At 40.2% G+C, this 17,293-nt stretch overlaps 1 protein-coding gene across 1 annotated transcript in view; it reads left to right on the top strand.

The window, feature by feature from the left end:
- Window positions 1-17,293, top strand: part of LOC134219175 (potassium channel subfamily K member 10-like) — a 350,538-nt gene that overhangs the window by 165,487 nt on the left and 167,758 nt on the right. The window lies entirely within an intron of this gene.

Genomic DNA, 17,293 nt, shown 5'->3' on the forward strand with positions numbered 1-17,293 from the left:
TCATCCACTAATACACTTGCATTTGGTCTTCTTCCTCACCTTCTATCTATGCTCATTGGTTGCTCACCGTCAACACACAGACACGAGTGAGTGTAATTGAAGCAGAAGCTGGAGAAAAACAGAATGGCCTTAACAGAATTATTGATACAGCAGCAGAAAGTATGATGATAGTATGATATCATTGCTGTTTTGATCGTTGTGAGTCAATGTATTGAAATCCCTGTTTCCTCATCGTCTTGCATAAATCATATTACCGTTCCTTACCAATCGTCCGCTAGCCTACAGAGGTAGAGAGCAGAAAGAGGCTAGTTGCTGTGGGTGAAAACTAGATTGTATGTTTATTGTATTGTTTATATGTTTAATTATTAATGTAAAATATACTTTTAGTTGAGTTCGTTCACCAACCCACTTCAGATCGTTTTCTCGCACCCGGAGATTGGTAAGTCGGGAAAGATGAAGTTGACTAAAGGACATATGACGAGGGAACTAGCGCAGGACAATGATATAGAAGACGTCGATAAAGTTGAAGATTCGACAGAAGTAGGAGATCAGGGACAGGCAGAGATAGACAAGAAGCGCGTAAGCGGAAGCGAAGTTGTCGCGGAGGATGATCTCTATGATTTGTTGCATGCGTTGTCGAACATGATCGGTCGGTATTGTAGCCGCGTGAAACGTGCCGAGTCTGTTCCGGTCAAGAATACCAGTCGCGTTCGTGGGTGCTTAAAGAAAGGTGTTAGTGTTCCGTCGGTGGAGTCGACGTGGACCCGCGCTTTGAGAGAACTCAGAGAACTCGAAGAGTGTAGCCGACTGGAGGAACTTGAAGAGCAGAATCAGCAAAGGATCTTGGAGCTAGAGCGGAAGAGAATTGCCCGCCGGAAGAAGGTGAGAGAAGATCAGCTCTGAAGATAATCATCGATCTGGACGGGAGCGATGGGGACTTCGTGCTCGACGCTGACGATTTTCTGGAATTAGGGGATGGCGCGAAGGCTGATGTGGCAGAAGGTGAACTGGAAGATCTGTTTCTGAGAAATCATCGGAGCAGTGAAGCCATCGAATCCACGCAAGCCAGAGGTAAAGCGGGGTACGGACAGATGTTATGCTGGAATACACGAGGTTAGTCTTCCCCGGCCATCGTTCGAGAGGAAAGTTATTGCTCATTCTTCGGATGATGAGTTCGATGTCGCTCCGGAGAGAGTCTCTACAAAAAATGAAAGCGGCGGAGACAGGACCATCGCGACTACAGATTACGTCGAGGCAGGTGATTCCGAGGAATTGCCAAAGTTCAACGGTGCCGACGAGGAGTGGTCAATTTTCATCAGCGCTTACGAGCAGACGAACAAGTCATGCGGCTTCACCAATGCTGAGAATTTGGTGCGACTGCAAGAGGCTTTGACAGGCAGAGCTTTGGATACGGTTCGAAATCGTCTTCTATTGCCAGAGAACGTTCCGCTGATAGTTGAGAAGTTGCGGAGGAGATTCTGGAATCCAGAAATCTTGTCGACAAGGCTGGCAAACCGGATCCAAGTATCATAAGGATGCAACGCGGAGAGCTTGGAGTCTGTAGTAGAGTTCGGAAGCGCAGTAGAAGAGTTTACGCAACACCTTAAAGCAGCAGGACTGACTGACCATCTGAAGAACCCGATTCTGATGCAGAATTTAGTTCAGAAGCTGCCTTCGTACTATGCTATGGAGTGGGTGGAATACAAGCGGCGCTCTCGGTCGGTAGACTTGGAAACATTCGGAGCATTCATGGAAAGTCTCGTCGAAAAGGCTCTGGAAGCAACCTTCGAAAAGCCGGAGGTAAAGGAGAAGAGCAAAATCGTGAACAAACGAGAACGAAAGTATTCGTTCAAGTAACGAATGATGGGCTGTCAAGTGACAAGCCTCGTCCAAGAGTGACAGAGCCCTCAACCCAACCACAATACCGAGACATGAAATGTTCTGTGTGTCAAAAGATAGGTCACTTTGGATGAAACTGTTCGGAGTTCGTGTCGCAAAACGCGGAAGAAAGATGAAAGACGGTAGAGCATTTAAGCATGTGTCCGTGTTGCATGTATGATCACGGGGAACGGCTATGCCGTATAAGGAAGTGCTGTTCGATAGCAGGCTGTCCGGAGTTTCATAATACTTTGCTGCATAGTGGACCCGAGATAGAGTCCAGACTACTGGAGGTTCAATGTTATCGGCATCTGAATCCGACGGTTTTGTTCCGAGTTGCTCCAGTAACCCTCTACCATGGATCTAGGCAAGTAAACACTCTGGCTTTGATCGACGAAGGATCAGCTGTAACCTTGCTGAGCAGTAATCTGGCGAAGTCGCTGTGAGCAGAAGGACCGATACAGCCACTGCAAATGTATTGTACGAACGGCATACAACAGAAGGAGAGACGATCGAAAATTGTAAAGATAAAGGTTTCTGCTAGAGGTTCCAGTAATCTGTTTGATCTGGTCGATGCTCGGACAGTCCAGAAGTTGGAACTTCCCTTGAATGAAGTGGAAATTTCTTTTCCGAGAGAATAGGAGCATAGTGAGACTGCTCGGAGAGCAAAGATTGCGGCGGAGTCGCAATAAAAGGAAGTGCTCGGAGAGCAACATGTCGCGGCGGAGTCGCACGAAATTTAGAAGAGTATCGCCTTCAGCCTGTACAGGGAAGGTGCCTGAAAAGGAGTGGGAGAATGATGATGGCATTTGGTTGATGAATGTCCAGTAGCACATCAGTATGTAGCGGAACTACGAGCCGAAGGCTACCGTGAATAGTTATGAGTAAACCATGCGCAGCTGAGAGCCGCCACAGGGTTTACGGGTGGGGGAATGTTGCCGTGGGTAATTCCGACGGGCCTGAAAGGGTTAATAGCGCGAACGCACGCGATGAGCGATGCAGCGAACGCGTTCCATTTTGTTGTTGCTTACCGTCAACACACAGACACGAGTGAGTGTAAAGCTTCCCCCAAACACACGCGACGCGACAGTCGCAACGCGATTCTATCGCTTGGCGACAGCGATTCTGTCGCCGTTGGTATGGAAGCGTAAATAGAACATTGCCTGCTGCGACCCAACGATAGAATCGCGGCGACTAGTTGTCGCCGTCGCGGCGATGAAATCGCTTAGGTCTGGGGGAACCTTGATTGAAGCAGAAGCTGGAGAAAAACAGAATGGCCATAACAGAATTATTGATACAGCAGCAGAAAGTATGATGATAGTATTCGCGAAGTCGAAGCAAATTCTGCTCTTCCCTCCTATGAGAAATCCCATTGCTATCTGTCAGAGTTTGAGTGAAACATGGCCGCCATCTCCTCCTCTCTGTTGCTCTACTGTAAAAACCCATAAAGAACTGTCATTGTTTGTGTGAAGAATTTTGCTTCGACTTCGCGAATGATATCATTGCTGTTTTGATCGTTGTGAGCAGAGCTTAAAATATTCATCTTCATGAAGCAACTTCGGTCCGAATTTTGACAAATATCGCATGAATATTCAAAACATAGAATGACATAGTCAGACGACTACTCCACGAACTCATTCTTTCGACTATCACTGAGTGTATTTACTATGTGCAGAAAAAAACAATTGGCATTGTTTATGTAGATGTTTACCGTTGTTTAACGTTGAAAGTGCCTCGCGGATGAAAATCGGAATCAATCCTGTGTGATAAATCACTTTACTCATTTGAAACGTGTTCATATTTCAGATAATTTATCAATTTGTAAAATGTGCATAAATATTCAATGACTAATATTCAACTGAATATTGACTCGGAAGTGAACTGACAAATGAAGAAAAATGGACTTCACCAAAAATTTTCGATTATTTTACACTCTGGTTGTGAGTCAATGTATTAAAATCCCTGCTTCGTCATCGTCTTGCATAAAGCATATTACCAATCGTCCGCTAGCTTCCTTACCAATCGTCCGCTAGCCTACTGAGGTAGAGAGCAGAAAGAGGCTAGTTGCAGTCAGACCGCATCGTGCTTTCGTGCTGTGCGGTTCTTTCTCTCTTTGCGGAAGGAAGTTTTTAATACTACCCGAAGCTATTTTAATTTCAACGGTGCTTCTTAGCGCTATTTGTACCCACTGATCCCGTTACGATCTTTGCAAGGACCCGTGCCTTCGTTTTACGTTGGACCCGTTTGCGGAAGTAAAATTCCGACAAGCGGTGGTAATCCTGCAGGGACACCGTTCTGGGAAAAAACCTCTTAGAAGGTCACGTCTCCACGCTCAGCAATGAGTATTAACAAAAACAAGAGGAAGGGGGAGTCTCTGAATTTCTCTTATTTCTGTGCAATAAAATGGACAATTAGATATCTGTTATCGGTAGTCAGTCGCAGATATGCTGTTCTTCAGTATGCGCTGATGAAAACTGGCTGAAATGGTGGTTTTCATTGATAAAAATGGCATTTTCCTTAACGTGAGCGTCCTACCCCCAGTTCCCCTATACCCATGTCCCATCGGAAAATAACGGTCATGTTGCCGATTCAGGAAGCATGACTGCTTCCGATTTTGATTTTTTAATTGAACAATTGCATCACATGATTGATGCAATGTTCAAAGCAAATACCATTCCTGAAGCTGTTCAGGTTGGTATAAAGTACACACAAAAAATTGTTATCGGACTCCGTTTCAATGGATCCAAATAATTGTGTGAAAGTTCTAAATTGGAATGCCTGCTCTCTAAAGGGTAAGGAAGATGAATTATTCAACTTCCTTTCAGTCCATAATGTACATATTGCCATTATAACTGAAACGTATTTGAAACCAGGACTCTCCATTAAAAGAGATCCAAACTATTTTATCTACAGAAATGATCGTCTTGACAGCGCCTGTGGTGGGGTCGCCATTGTCATTAATAGACGTATCAAACATAAATTATTTTCTTCGTTTGAAACCAAAGTTTTTGAAACCTTGAGAGTTTCTGTTGAAACAAATTTTGGACAATTTTCCTTCATTGCAGCCTACTTGCCTTTTCAATGCAATGGGCAGCAAAAGAATTTGTTGAAAGCTGATCTTCAAATTCTGACTCGCAACAAATCAAAATTCTTCGTAATTGGTGACTTCAATGCCAAACACCGTTCATGGAATAATGCTCAAAGCAATTCCAATGGTAAAATTTTATTTGAAGATTGTTCTGCGGGATATTATACTATTCAATATCCCAATGGACCAACTTGTTTTTCTTCCAGTCGAAATCCTTCTACAATTGATTTAGTTTTAACGGATTCAAGTCAGCTGTGTGGCCAATTGGTAACTCATGCTGACTTTGACTCTGATCACCTTCCTGTGACATTTGAAATCTCACAAGAAGCCATTTATAATCCAATCAGCTCTACTTTTAATTATCATAGAGCTGATTGGGATTTATATAAAACGTATATCGATAGGAATTTTGATGTTGATATTCCTCTCGATACCAAAAGTGATATTGATAATGCTCTCGTATCTTTGACAAATTTAATTGTCGAAGCCAGAGGCATTGCAATTCCGAAATGTGAAGTTAAATTCAACTCCATTATTATTGACGACGATCTTCAGCTACTGATCCGTCTTAAAAATGTGAGAAGAAGGCAATACCAAAGAACTCGCGATCCCGCGTTGAAAGTTATTTGGCGAGATTTGCAAAATGAAATTAAAAACGTTTCGCTATTCTGAGAAATACCAACTTTGAGAATAATGTCTCGAAGTTGGATCCCAGTTCGAAACCCTTTTGAAATTAACAAAAATTCTTAAAAACCTCAAAAGCCAATTCCAGCGCTTAAAGAGGGAAATAAAATTTTATTAACAAATGGCGAAAAGGCTCAAAAACTTGCTCAGCAGTTCGAGAGTGCCCATAATTTTAGTCTAGGTCTCACTAGTCCAATTGAGGATCAGGTTACACGGAGCTTCGAAGACATTCTCAATCAAGAGAATGTTTTGACCCTTCGTTGGGAACTAATTTGGATGAAGTGAGATCTATTACTAGAAAATTTAAAAATATGAAAGCCCCGGGTGATGATGGTATTTTCTACATACTTATCAAAAACTTCCTGAGAGCTCTTTATCCTTTTGGTTAATTTATTTAACAAATGTTTTCAATTGGCATACTTTCCAGATAAATGGAAAAACGCCAAAGTTGTTCCAATTTTGAAGCCGGACAAAAATCCAGCTGAGGCTTCTAGTTATCGCCCTATCAGTTTGCTTTGTTCAATAAGCAAACTGTTTGAAAAGATTATTTTAAATAGAATGATGGTTCATATTAATGACAATTCTATTTTTGCTGATGAGCAATTTGGTTTTCGCCATGGGCATTCAACCACTCATCAGTTATTAAGAGTTACGAACTTAACTCGGCTCAACAAATCTGAAGGATATTCGACTGGAGTTGCTCTTCTTGATATAGAGAAAGCATTTGACAGTGTTTGGCATGAAGGTTTGATTGTAAAATTGATGAATTTTAATTTTCCTCTGTACATCATTAAACTGATCCAAAATTATTTATCAGATCGCTCACTGCAGGTAAACTATCAGAATACTAAATCTGATAGATTACCTGTAAGGGCTAGTGTCCCCAAGGCAGCATACTGGGGCCCATATTGTATAACATTTTTACTTCTGACTTACCTGATTTACCACCAGGGTGTCAAAATCTTTGTTTGCAGATGACACGGGCCTTTCAGCCAAAGGGCGAAGCCTTCGTGTCATTGTAGTAGATTGCAAAAAAGTTTGGATATTTTCTCCACTTACTTGCAAAATGGAAAATTTCCCCGAATGCTTCCAAAACTCAGCTTATAATTTTCCCACATAAGCCGAGAGCTTCTTATTTGAAACCTTCTAGCAGACATATTGTCACTATGAATGGGGTTCCAACTAATTGGTCTAGTGAAGCTAAATATTTAGGACTTCAGCTAGATCAAAATTAACTTTAAAAATCACATTGAAGGCCTTCAAGCCAAATGTAACAAATATATTAAGTGCCTATATCCACTTATAAACAGAAAATCAAAACTTTGTCTTAAGAACAAACTTTTGATTTACAAACAAATTTTTAGACCTGCCATGTTGTATGCTGTGCCAATATGGGCTAGTTGCTGCAATACCAGAAAGAAGGCACTCCAGAGGATTCAAAATAAAATTTTGAAAATGATTCTGAAGTTGCCTCCGTGGTATAGTACCAATGAACTTCATAGAATTTCTAATATTGAGACATTGCAACAAATGTCCAACAAAATAATTTCCAATTTTAGACAAAAATCGTTGCAATCTTCTATTGCAACGATTAACTCCTTGTACCCTTAGTATAAAATAGGTTAAGTTTAGTTGAAGTAGAAAACATTGTAATTCCTACATGGTTCAATTCAACCAGAGGAAAAAATTCTAACTGCTAGAGGCAATTGAAATGTATTAATAATAACTAAAAGCGTAACATAGCAAATAAGGATGATAGTGTTAAGAAAACACGGAACACCTAGTCTAAGAGATGAATGCATGTATTAGATGATTAGCAAATAAAATTAGTTAAAAAAAAAATAAAAAAAAAAAAGGCTAATTGCAGTGGGAGAAAACTAGATTGTATGTTTATTGTATTGTTTATATGTTTAATTATTAATGTAAAATATACTTTTAGTTGAGTTCGTTCACCAACCCACTTGAAATCATTTTCTGTGTAACACGCTTCTTGTGGAAACTCCAAAAAAATCGTATTAAATTTGCGAAGAATTTTAAAAAGACATTACCGAGTATTTTCCATTGATTAGTATTCATTGACGTATTTCTTGACGAAATCAAATTCTTGAACAGAGAAGGGCCGGTTGATCGAAAGTTATTTTGCTGCATGCCACAAGGTCGTGAGTTGTTTGGTCGAATATGTGATTTGGCCGTATGATCCATTAGGCCGAAAGTCAATTGACCGAAGTTTCATTCGATTGAAATGGACATACAGCCTGTCTCCAGTAGCCTTGCGAGCAATGCAAAAACTTTCTCTACACCCTGAACATAGCACATGTAACATCTTCCTAAAAGCACCTTGTTTCTATTCAGTTCCATTAAAGGCATTGGAAAAACATCAAAGCACGAAAGTTGCGTCAAGATGTCAGAAACGTTAGAATTGTGATCAATGTTTCATTAAAATTGCTATGCAGTACGTGTTTGACATTTGGAAACAAACAAACAAAGAATACTGCAAACCCGAAGCAAAATCATTAAGTTGCATATTTCTTACCATGTAACTTCAATGCGTCTTTCAAAATTTAATCGTTTGTTTAAATTAAGTTGCAGATAAGTTGAATGTGTCTTCATGTTTAATTTAGCATCGTTCAACGTTTTGACAACTCAGATTTTTTTCCTGTGATGGTGCAATCAAGTAACAGGAAACCCGAGTACAAAACTTCATAATCGTATGGTTTTTATCGCGAGTCAACATGCTGTCCCTTCGAAGTGTTGAATGGTGCTGTGGTAGAGTGAAGGACTATCAATCACAAGATCCATAAATCGAATCCAGTTTTATATTTTTATTTTATTTTTTTTCCGCTGTAGTATTTTGCAACATTATTGCAATTTTACTTCAATCCAAAGATGTTTCCGTAGGCTTCACCTCTTGCGCTTTTTAGATTGCAAGAGAGTTATATTTGATGGCACATACGCAAAGATTGTTTCTTTTCGAATAGTTGCAACACAGTGAAATATTCGGCAGTGAAACAATTTGTGCTGCTTGAGCATTGTACTTGCCACACGGGATACATACTCATACAATGACGGGCATAGAAAACCTTTCAATTAATAACTGAGAAAATGCTAATAGAATACTTAGTTGAAAAGCAGGCCAAGTTCCATTTGGAATGTAGAGCCATTGTAGAAGAAAGAAGGACATACGGCCAATTGTTTGTCTATGCTGATTATTTTGCCGAAAAGTCATTTGTCCGAATTGGTCAAACGGGTCGATTTTTTTGGCCATATGGCCGTTTGGCAATGACATTTTCGGTCGTCCAATTTAGCAAAATGTAATTCGGCTTAAGTCCCGTAGTCTGCAAACGAAAACAAAACTCGCGCTGTATACTACTCTGATTCTTCCGGTGGCTTTATACGGCCATGAGACATGGACGTTAAAGGAGGCTGATCGGAGAGCTCTCGGAGTGTTTGAGCGTAAGGTGCTGCGGACAATACTCGGCGGTAAACAGGAGAACGGTATCTGGCGGCGTCGCATGAATCACGAATTGTACCAGGTGTATAAAGGGCTGTATATTATTAAGCTTATACAACACGGCAGACTACGGTGGGCTGGTCACGTTGTTCGTATGCCGGAAGAACGTCAAGCGAAGATAATATTTAGTAGAGAACCCGGAAGAGGCCGCAGGCTTCGTGGAAGGCCGCGTACACAATGGCTTTTTGCAGTTGAAGAGGACCTGAGGGCGCTTAATGTTCAGGGCGACTGGAAGCGATTGGCCCAGGATCGAGTCCAGTGGAGAAGGATACTCCATTCGGCGTAGGTTCATCGAAGAGCTGTAGCCCATCAAATTATTAATTAATTCGACTAAATGACAATCGATCAAGTGGCATTTGAACGAATGGTCTTCGCCGAATGACTTTCAATAAAACGATGGGAAGAGCCATATGGCCGAAAGATGTCATTTGGTCGAACAAACCGTTAGACTAAATCTCATCTAGTCAAAGATGTCATTTGGCCGAAATGAACCTATGGTCATTTGGTCAAGAAAAGCCATTTGGCCGTGTAGGTTTTGGCTTAAAATACCATTTGGCTAAAATGGACATATTTACACCCAACCGGTGATTGTTAGATTTTCTAACATATCTGTATAAGAACCTACCAAAGCATGTATAAGAACTTGGCGTATGCAAAAATGCTAGATTCTTATACAAATATTGTATGAGACCTTACAGTTTTGCAAGCTATTCTAGCAATATTTGTTTGTGAGCTTACATTTTTTGTATAATAATCTAACAATTTCACATATGCCCAGTTCTTATACATGTTTTGGTAGATTATTATACAGATATTTTAGAAAATTGGCCAGATCGGACTATGGGCTTAGAAGTAAAGACCAAAAAAAAGTTCTCTTAAAAAGTGCGTAAAAAGGTCTAACTCACTTTTTTTGCACTTACCCTTAACCGACCCTTAATCGATCGCCACAGACTGCATTGGACGCAGAATCCCGCCTTCTTGTTTCCTATTGAAAATTGGTCGGATCAGAATATGGGCTTGGAAGTTACATCTTAAATTTCTAGAAACAAATTAGTATGTAAGGTAGGAGATGACGAATTCTGCTTCAATCAGAGAAATTCAAAGTATCCAGTCGCCCAGTATCCGGCGTATCCCACTTCTATCGACCACTAGCTTTTCATATGTAACCGTGAAATTATCGTTAAACGAATAAATTTCATCAGTGAGCATTTGTGGTTTTAGGAAAAAATAATTAAATTTTCTACTCTTTCACTATTATTCGATGATGGCAAATAAGAGCCCTAATAATAATTTAAATAGGATGTATTTCGTCAATAATGCATACGCATATTTGTCTACATACGTTTGAACATTCTTGGTGTTCTAAATGGTGATGAAAGTAATAATTATGCTTATAGTCAGTTCAGACTACGAGATTTATAAAATGATATAATAATAAACGACAACTTTGACTTCAAGATACTCCTTAGTCCTTCATTTCATAAATGAATATGTACAAGCTACAATGATGACCCGATTTTCAACATATTTAACAAATTTGCCTACCTGCCACTGATTTCGGGTACTCCCGATCATATGACAGTTTTGATATGATTTCTTCACGATCCAATTTTGCCACATTTTTTGCACAGAATTTTATACTCAGAAATAATACTGATAACAACTAATGATTTTGGAAGTCCAAAAAAGAAGAAGAATTATTCCAAATGTTTTGGAAGTCTATAACCATTCAAAGTCAAAAACCATTAATTGCTTTATATTTGTGTTGTTTTACCTCTCAAATGAACTTTTCTCGATACATTTTATAATGAGCGGGAAAGGCATCATCACCGCTATGTGGATTAATCTGGGTTTTTCGCCATACTCTCGAAAACCAATAAAAGAGTCAGTTTTTTGCCAAACTCATTCGTACCAAATACTAGGCTCAGGAGAAACGTTCTGCCATAGTGGAGTTCTAGCAATTGGACGTTGCTTTCGTTGGTTTTAGCTTCTATGACGATGGACTGAAATACCTGCCGTATATGTCTTCAATTCGGTAAGTAGGGGAAGGGGGGGCAATATGCCCTAGCTAAGCAAACACTGCTTTATTGTATTATTTGTAACGCTATTCATGGGTATTTTTACATTATGCAACAGTTAAACAAGATAGCTAGTTGATGCCATTCAAAAATTGTCAAAAATCTCAATCATATTGATAATATACACATTTCAAAAAAGTGTTGATATTCTGTTGCCGGAAAACTCATGAGGCAAAACGCCTTTTAGTTGGCAGCTCCTAGGGAACAAAGCACCATGCGTCGGCGAATCAGCATTCTGGTATGGATAGTGCGTGGAGACGCAAGTACATTGTAGGGTAGTGCCACTAAGGCTTTTTGGCGTTTTGCCTCGCCAAAATGTTAGATGTTTCTTCAAAATGTGGAAATTTTAGGTTTTTCCGACCTTCCCATACACTATTTTGAAACTTTTTTCGCCTAACCTATATAATTTTAGATCTAGTTTTGTTACGGCCTTAATGACAGTAAACATAAGGGAAACCACAAAAAGCGTTTTGCATCGGGGGGGGGGGGGGGGGGGTTTTGGGGCCTCTTCCCTTATTAAACCACATGAGTCAAATCGGCAAGATAAAACAGATGCAAGGCTTTGTGCAAAAATTACGCAAAGTATGAATGAGGGGAAGAAGGGTTAAGCAACCGCTACGCACTGTAAAAAATGGATTATTATCGAAGTTTTGTGTCCCTCTGATTTTGTTTTCACATATGGTTGAGCAAGGTCATTAGAAATGAGATACGGAGCTTTCCTATCTTCACCTATCTTGAAACAGATCTAAAAATTTGAAAAATCATTCATTTTCTGTAATTCATCCGTTTTAAAAGTATTTTTGGTGTTATTATTGAATAATTTTTATTTTGGCGTTCATTTATTTCCGACATTTATCTTTTTCCCTGATGAACATTGTTTTTTGCAATTCTATCTTCTGACATTTGCCCACTGAAGTGCACTTTATTTTATAAGATTCATAATATTATTTCTTTGAACATATGATACTGCATGTAGTTCATGTGTATGCACCACACGTGCACACGCGTCAGTTTTCACTAAAACGTATGACAATTATTCACGTAGCCCTATTCCCTACCGATATGAACGCATTGCTACACCAGTGACTATCTTTATTATGAGCTTTCCGGCAATTAAGTATAGCACACTTGGTGAATTTGTGGAACCATCATCTGTGAACATAAATAGCACGGTCCTAGTTCACCCAATAGCAAGGCTTTCGTTGCTACCGCCAATTTCCTACAAAAATTGATTATCGTGTTTGTTCATATGATGATTGGCAACGATGGGGGCTCACTGTTTACCTTTCATAAATAGTGAGAGATCTTGGAGATCCGGTTCTCTGTTCTAGGAATAGTTGTCCCATATAATCGTCAATAGAAAATTTAACTCAGATAAGCTTCACCTTTATTTTCGAGATGCGTTCGTCTTCTTTACATTTCACTCCCTTGATTAAAGAAAGCGATCCGAAAACGAAGCGAACCGGAAATGCAACTCGATACTTACACCACGTTTACCACTAGCAAATGAAACCTAATTAATCCACCTAGCATTAGTGGTGCCTTTCTCGTGCATTATAATAGCATAATATTTCTGCCAAAACTTTTTTAAGAGTGAATCTATAGCTTTTATTTACACGTATTGCACTAGGAAAGCAAACAGATGATTGCCATAAAATTCGTTATCTAAAACTAAAATAATATATCCACAATTTCTTCGTGAAACAAGCTAAGATTGATCTCATTTGATTCACAGATTGTATAGGACTCGAATGCCTGGAACAAAGGAACAATGGCGGTTGGTTTACCTTGAGATTGAAAATTCTCCATATCTGAAGGGCCGCAAACCGCACAGTATAAAACAACCAAATAGGAACCATTGTATGTTCCTTGAGCGTGTTCAACATTGATTACATTTACATACATTACGGGGTATCGGAAGTGTGGGAATCAGTCGAGTGAGGAGATTTAATTTGGTTGTTGTTTTATAAATACGGCACGTGTTTCTCTATTCAAAGGGTGGTTTGGTGTGGTTAAAATTCACATGCGTTTCATTATGGTAATGAGTTGTATGCATAAGCACACAATCAAATTTTAAAGAACGTTTGAGAGCTTAAGCTCGTGTCACAATAAGTGTTTTTTGTGTCTGCTTTGTGTCCATTGAGTTGAATGTTTGTGGCATAGGCAGGGCCGGATCTAGGGGGGGTCCGGGGGGCCGTGGCCCCGGGCCCCCACAAATCTTATGTACCAAAACCAACCTTTTTTGTACATTTTAGGGCCCCCACTTTCGGGTATTCACTTATATTTACCATGTTTGAGATAGCCTTAATAAAACTAGACGTGAAATTATGTACGTTAGGCGAAAAAAGTGTCAAAATAATAGATACGAATGTAGGAAAAACTGAAATTTTCCACATTTTGATGAAACATCTAACATTTCGGCGAGGCAAAATGCCCAAGTGGAACTATCCTACAATGTACTCGCGTCTCCACGCACTATCCATACCAGAATGCTGATGTGCCGACGCATGGTGCTTTGTTCCCTAGAACCTGCCAGCTAAAAGGCGTTTTGCCTCATGAGTTTTCCGGCAACGAAATATCGCCACTTTTTTGAAATGTGAATATTATCAATATGATTGAGATTTTTTCTAATTTTATTATGGCATCAGCTAGCTTTGTTTAACTGTTGTCTAAGGTAGAAACACCCATGAAAATCGTTATAGCTAAGGAATAAAAGCAGTCTATGCTTAGCTAGGGCATATTGCCCCTCCTTCCCCTATCTTTGTTTATGATTCATATCTTGAAGATTGATCACCTTTTGTCAAGTTCAAAGCGCGTTTGAATTCACTAGTTTTTGAACTTTTTCGAATATGTGTAACCTGCGACTACAAATGTTATTTGCAGCTCCTCCGCAAGCGTTAGTCTCCTGTCCATCAATTTGTCCATGCTATACCTATTATCGAGACGAACCTGTAACATGTGGTGTGACTTCTTTCGAGATGTGTGAGACTTTCGCGTTTTGTGTTCCGTGTAATAAATGTATTAAACAAAATCAACAACAAATTTTAATTTGCGGTTAGCATCATAATCACCCACAGGAAAAGATGCAGCCACTACCCACACGCACAGTTCCGCTATTCACTACTAGTTGCAGGATCACGGAAAACTGAGCATGGCGTAGAATCCGCCACAGTAAGCAAAAGGCTTGGAGGCAAAATTATCTTGGTCGACGGTTCGTCGTTGCTTGGAATTCTTTTCAAAGCGATATACAAACACGACATACGTCTGAACATACAGCCAGTTTTAGTAGGCATTAATTGGAAGCAAGTGAAGCCTTGTGAGACAGTCAAAGCTGTGAATCTAAGGAAGCCATCCAGGTAAAAACCTTCGATCAGAACCCATACCCTCTCGCTACTTACTTTCCCTAAAGTGCTCGCAGGTTCCCTTTTTTATCGAGGGTTTACCATCGAAGGTGGAAGTGATTGTTCCGGTAGAGCCTAGCTTGTGAACGTTCAGTAACTACCCATCGTTCCGGCCACGAGTTCCCGAATACGTGAGTTACACCGATCGCTGTTCCAGAACACCCTAGAGAGATTAGTTCCGATCGTCATGGTAAAAGTTTCTCGTGGGCGCAGCCATTTTGCCCTGAGCTTCGCGACATCGATAATCTGGTCCGCGACTGGGAAAAGCAAGGACACCGTCAAATGATCGGTGCACCGAACCAGATCGAAGGACAAGCAAGACGGAGCAGGACAGTTACTGTAGCAGAATGGTGAAGGTGCCCCCCCAACAATCGAACATAGCAAGAAGACTTAGTCGACTAAGTCGAGTCAAGTATGAGACACTGAAGACGGCCTCACAGTTGAGGTCGAAATACGTATCTGTAAAGATAACAAAACGTAGTGGAAATTAATGTAAAGTACTAAACTCGTCTTAGACAGTTTGAGCTATTTTACTAAAAGAGCTTAAATTTTTATTTTTACACGATATATTGTTTGTTAAAAATATTGCCTTTGTGAAGATCACGAATTTGTTAGAAGATCTGTTTGTTAAACCCATTAAACTCAACAAGTAAAAGGTATACTCGATGTACAAAGGATTCAAATATACCTTAACCCTTTCAGGACGGATGGGTCACATTTGCCCAGCGCACTAGGCATATATGACCCATCTGTCCTGAAAGGGTTAACAGGGGTACTAATTATGTCGACAGGTGACCTTTTTCTTTTTCTCTTTGTGCTTGGCAGAGTGCTAGTCGTCGTTACGTAGCTCGGTGGCTTTCAGAAGCAGCGCACGTGCTTCTCTTTCGCCAAATCTAAGTCTGTGGACAGACTTTTGAGCATTCCATCGCCCTTCCAAGATGCTATCGCATCAATGTGAGCAGTACGGAAAAGTTGAACGCATGGCTCGTGAAAAGTTTCCACCAGGCTTGGGTCTAGACCATATGTTCACCGGCGTGAGGGGAGTATACATCGATGTGGAGAAGGAAATCCCTCCGTCGATTGAAATATCAGATTGGAAAGGAAGAATATTTTATCAAGACCTGCGAAACAAGTGCTTCATGTGTAGGATGGCGGCCATAAAAAAGACTCGTGTCCAGAGTAGAAAAAGAAAAGCCAGAAGGAACAGCAAGCTAGGCAAAAGCAAGATGGGCATAGGAAAACCTACTCAGGGGTCGTTATCGGTTTTGATAAAGCAGCATCCGGACAATCATCAGCGGTTACTACGGGAAACGGAGTCATCGAAGTTCCTGAGGATGATGTGGTTGAGGTAGACACCGAGATAGGTGCAAGTGAACCAACGGAAACATTTTCCATTCCCGATTCTATGGTAGAACGGGAAAAGCTGGCGGAGACAATGAGCTTTAAAAATAAGACTGATCGCATCTGGTTCGTGAAGAAAGCAGTACTGGGCTACACAGACCACGTTAAAAAATTGAAAGCGGAACAGGAAAAAAGACAACTGCAATCAACGATTCAACGACGGGAGCACTCATTTACGGTCGAATCGGGACCCATAGACCGGTCACCACCGAAGAAGACTTCACGAAGAAATCCTTCAGAAACATCTTCTGAATAAAATTTATTGTAAATATTATTTCTTTGATTCTCGGCTCTGTAGAGTTTTTCTTATTAAACAACTGAGCCTTAAAATAAACACAATGGTTAAAAAAAAAAGACCGGCCGATCTATCCGCCATCGCGTTTTCATTATTTTTTGTGGCTGAGAGGGCCGTCGACCTCCCCTCCCCCCTAAGTGGTGGAAAGATTGGACGGGTGCTGAAATGAATTCCCTTCAACATGTAAACTTTACGATCCAATCATATTCAGAAATAGGTTATTGAGATTCAAAAGAATCCCAAAAACTTATTAAGGATCCATAACATATGAAAGTTCAAAAATCGAAACATTTCGGGCTCAAGAATTGAAATCCTTCTAGAAGCTCCCTGGGAACTTCCCCGGAAAGTTATCCACAAATTCCTTCGAAAATCGTTGGAAAATCCTTCTCATGTAGTTGTGGATCCTCCTTATCTAGAAACCCCTCACTGAATCCGGAACTCCGGAATTTATTTCAGGAATGCATTCTAGAGTTCCTTCAAGAAGACGTACGGAATTTCCTTCCAAAATTCCACCAGAAGTTTCTTCAGAAATTTATGACGAAAATCCTTCGATTTTGCTCCATAATTTTCCTTGTAAATCTATAAGAAATTCCTTCGGAAATTCTTCTAGGAACTTCTCCGGGCATTCCTCCAGGAACTCTTCCTATAATTCCTCCGGAATAACTTCCAGGAATTTTTCCGGGAATACCATAAATTCAATAGCGAAATCATCTAGGATTTCATTCTGGATTTCCGCAATTACTTCAGAATGTCCTTCAAGTACTCCTCCAGAAATGTCTTTATGAATTTCTCCAGGAATTCGTCCTAGTATTTCACCGTAAATTCTTCCAGGTATTTATCCGGGAATTCCTTTAGGAACTTCTCCAGGAATTTCATCGGGAATTCCTCGGGAAATTTTTCCTCGGAATTGTCCTAGAATTCTTTCCCGACTTAACTCGGAATTTACTCCAGAATTTC

The sequence above is a fragment of the Armigeres subalbatus genome, chromosome 3, assembly GCF_024139115.2.
Source record: "Armigeres subalbatus isolate Guangzhou_Male chromosome 3, GZ_Asu_2, whole genome shotgun sequence".
Classification (NCBI taxonomy): Eukaryota; Metazoa; Arthropoda; class Insecta; order Diptera; family Culicidae; genus Armigeres; species Armigeres subalbatus.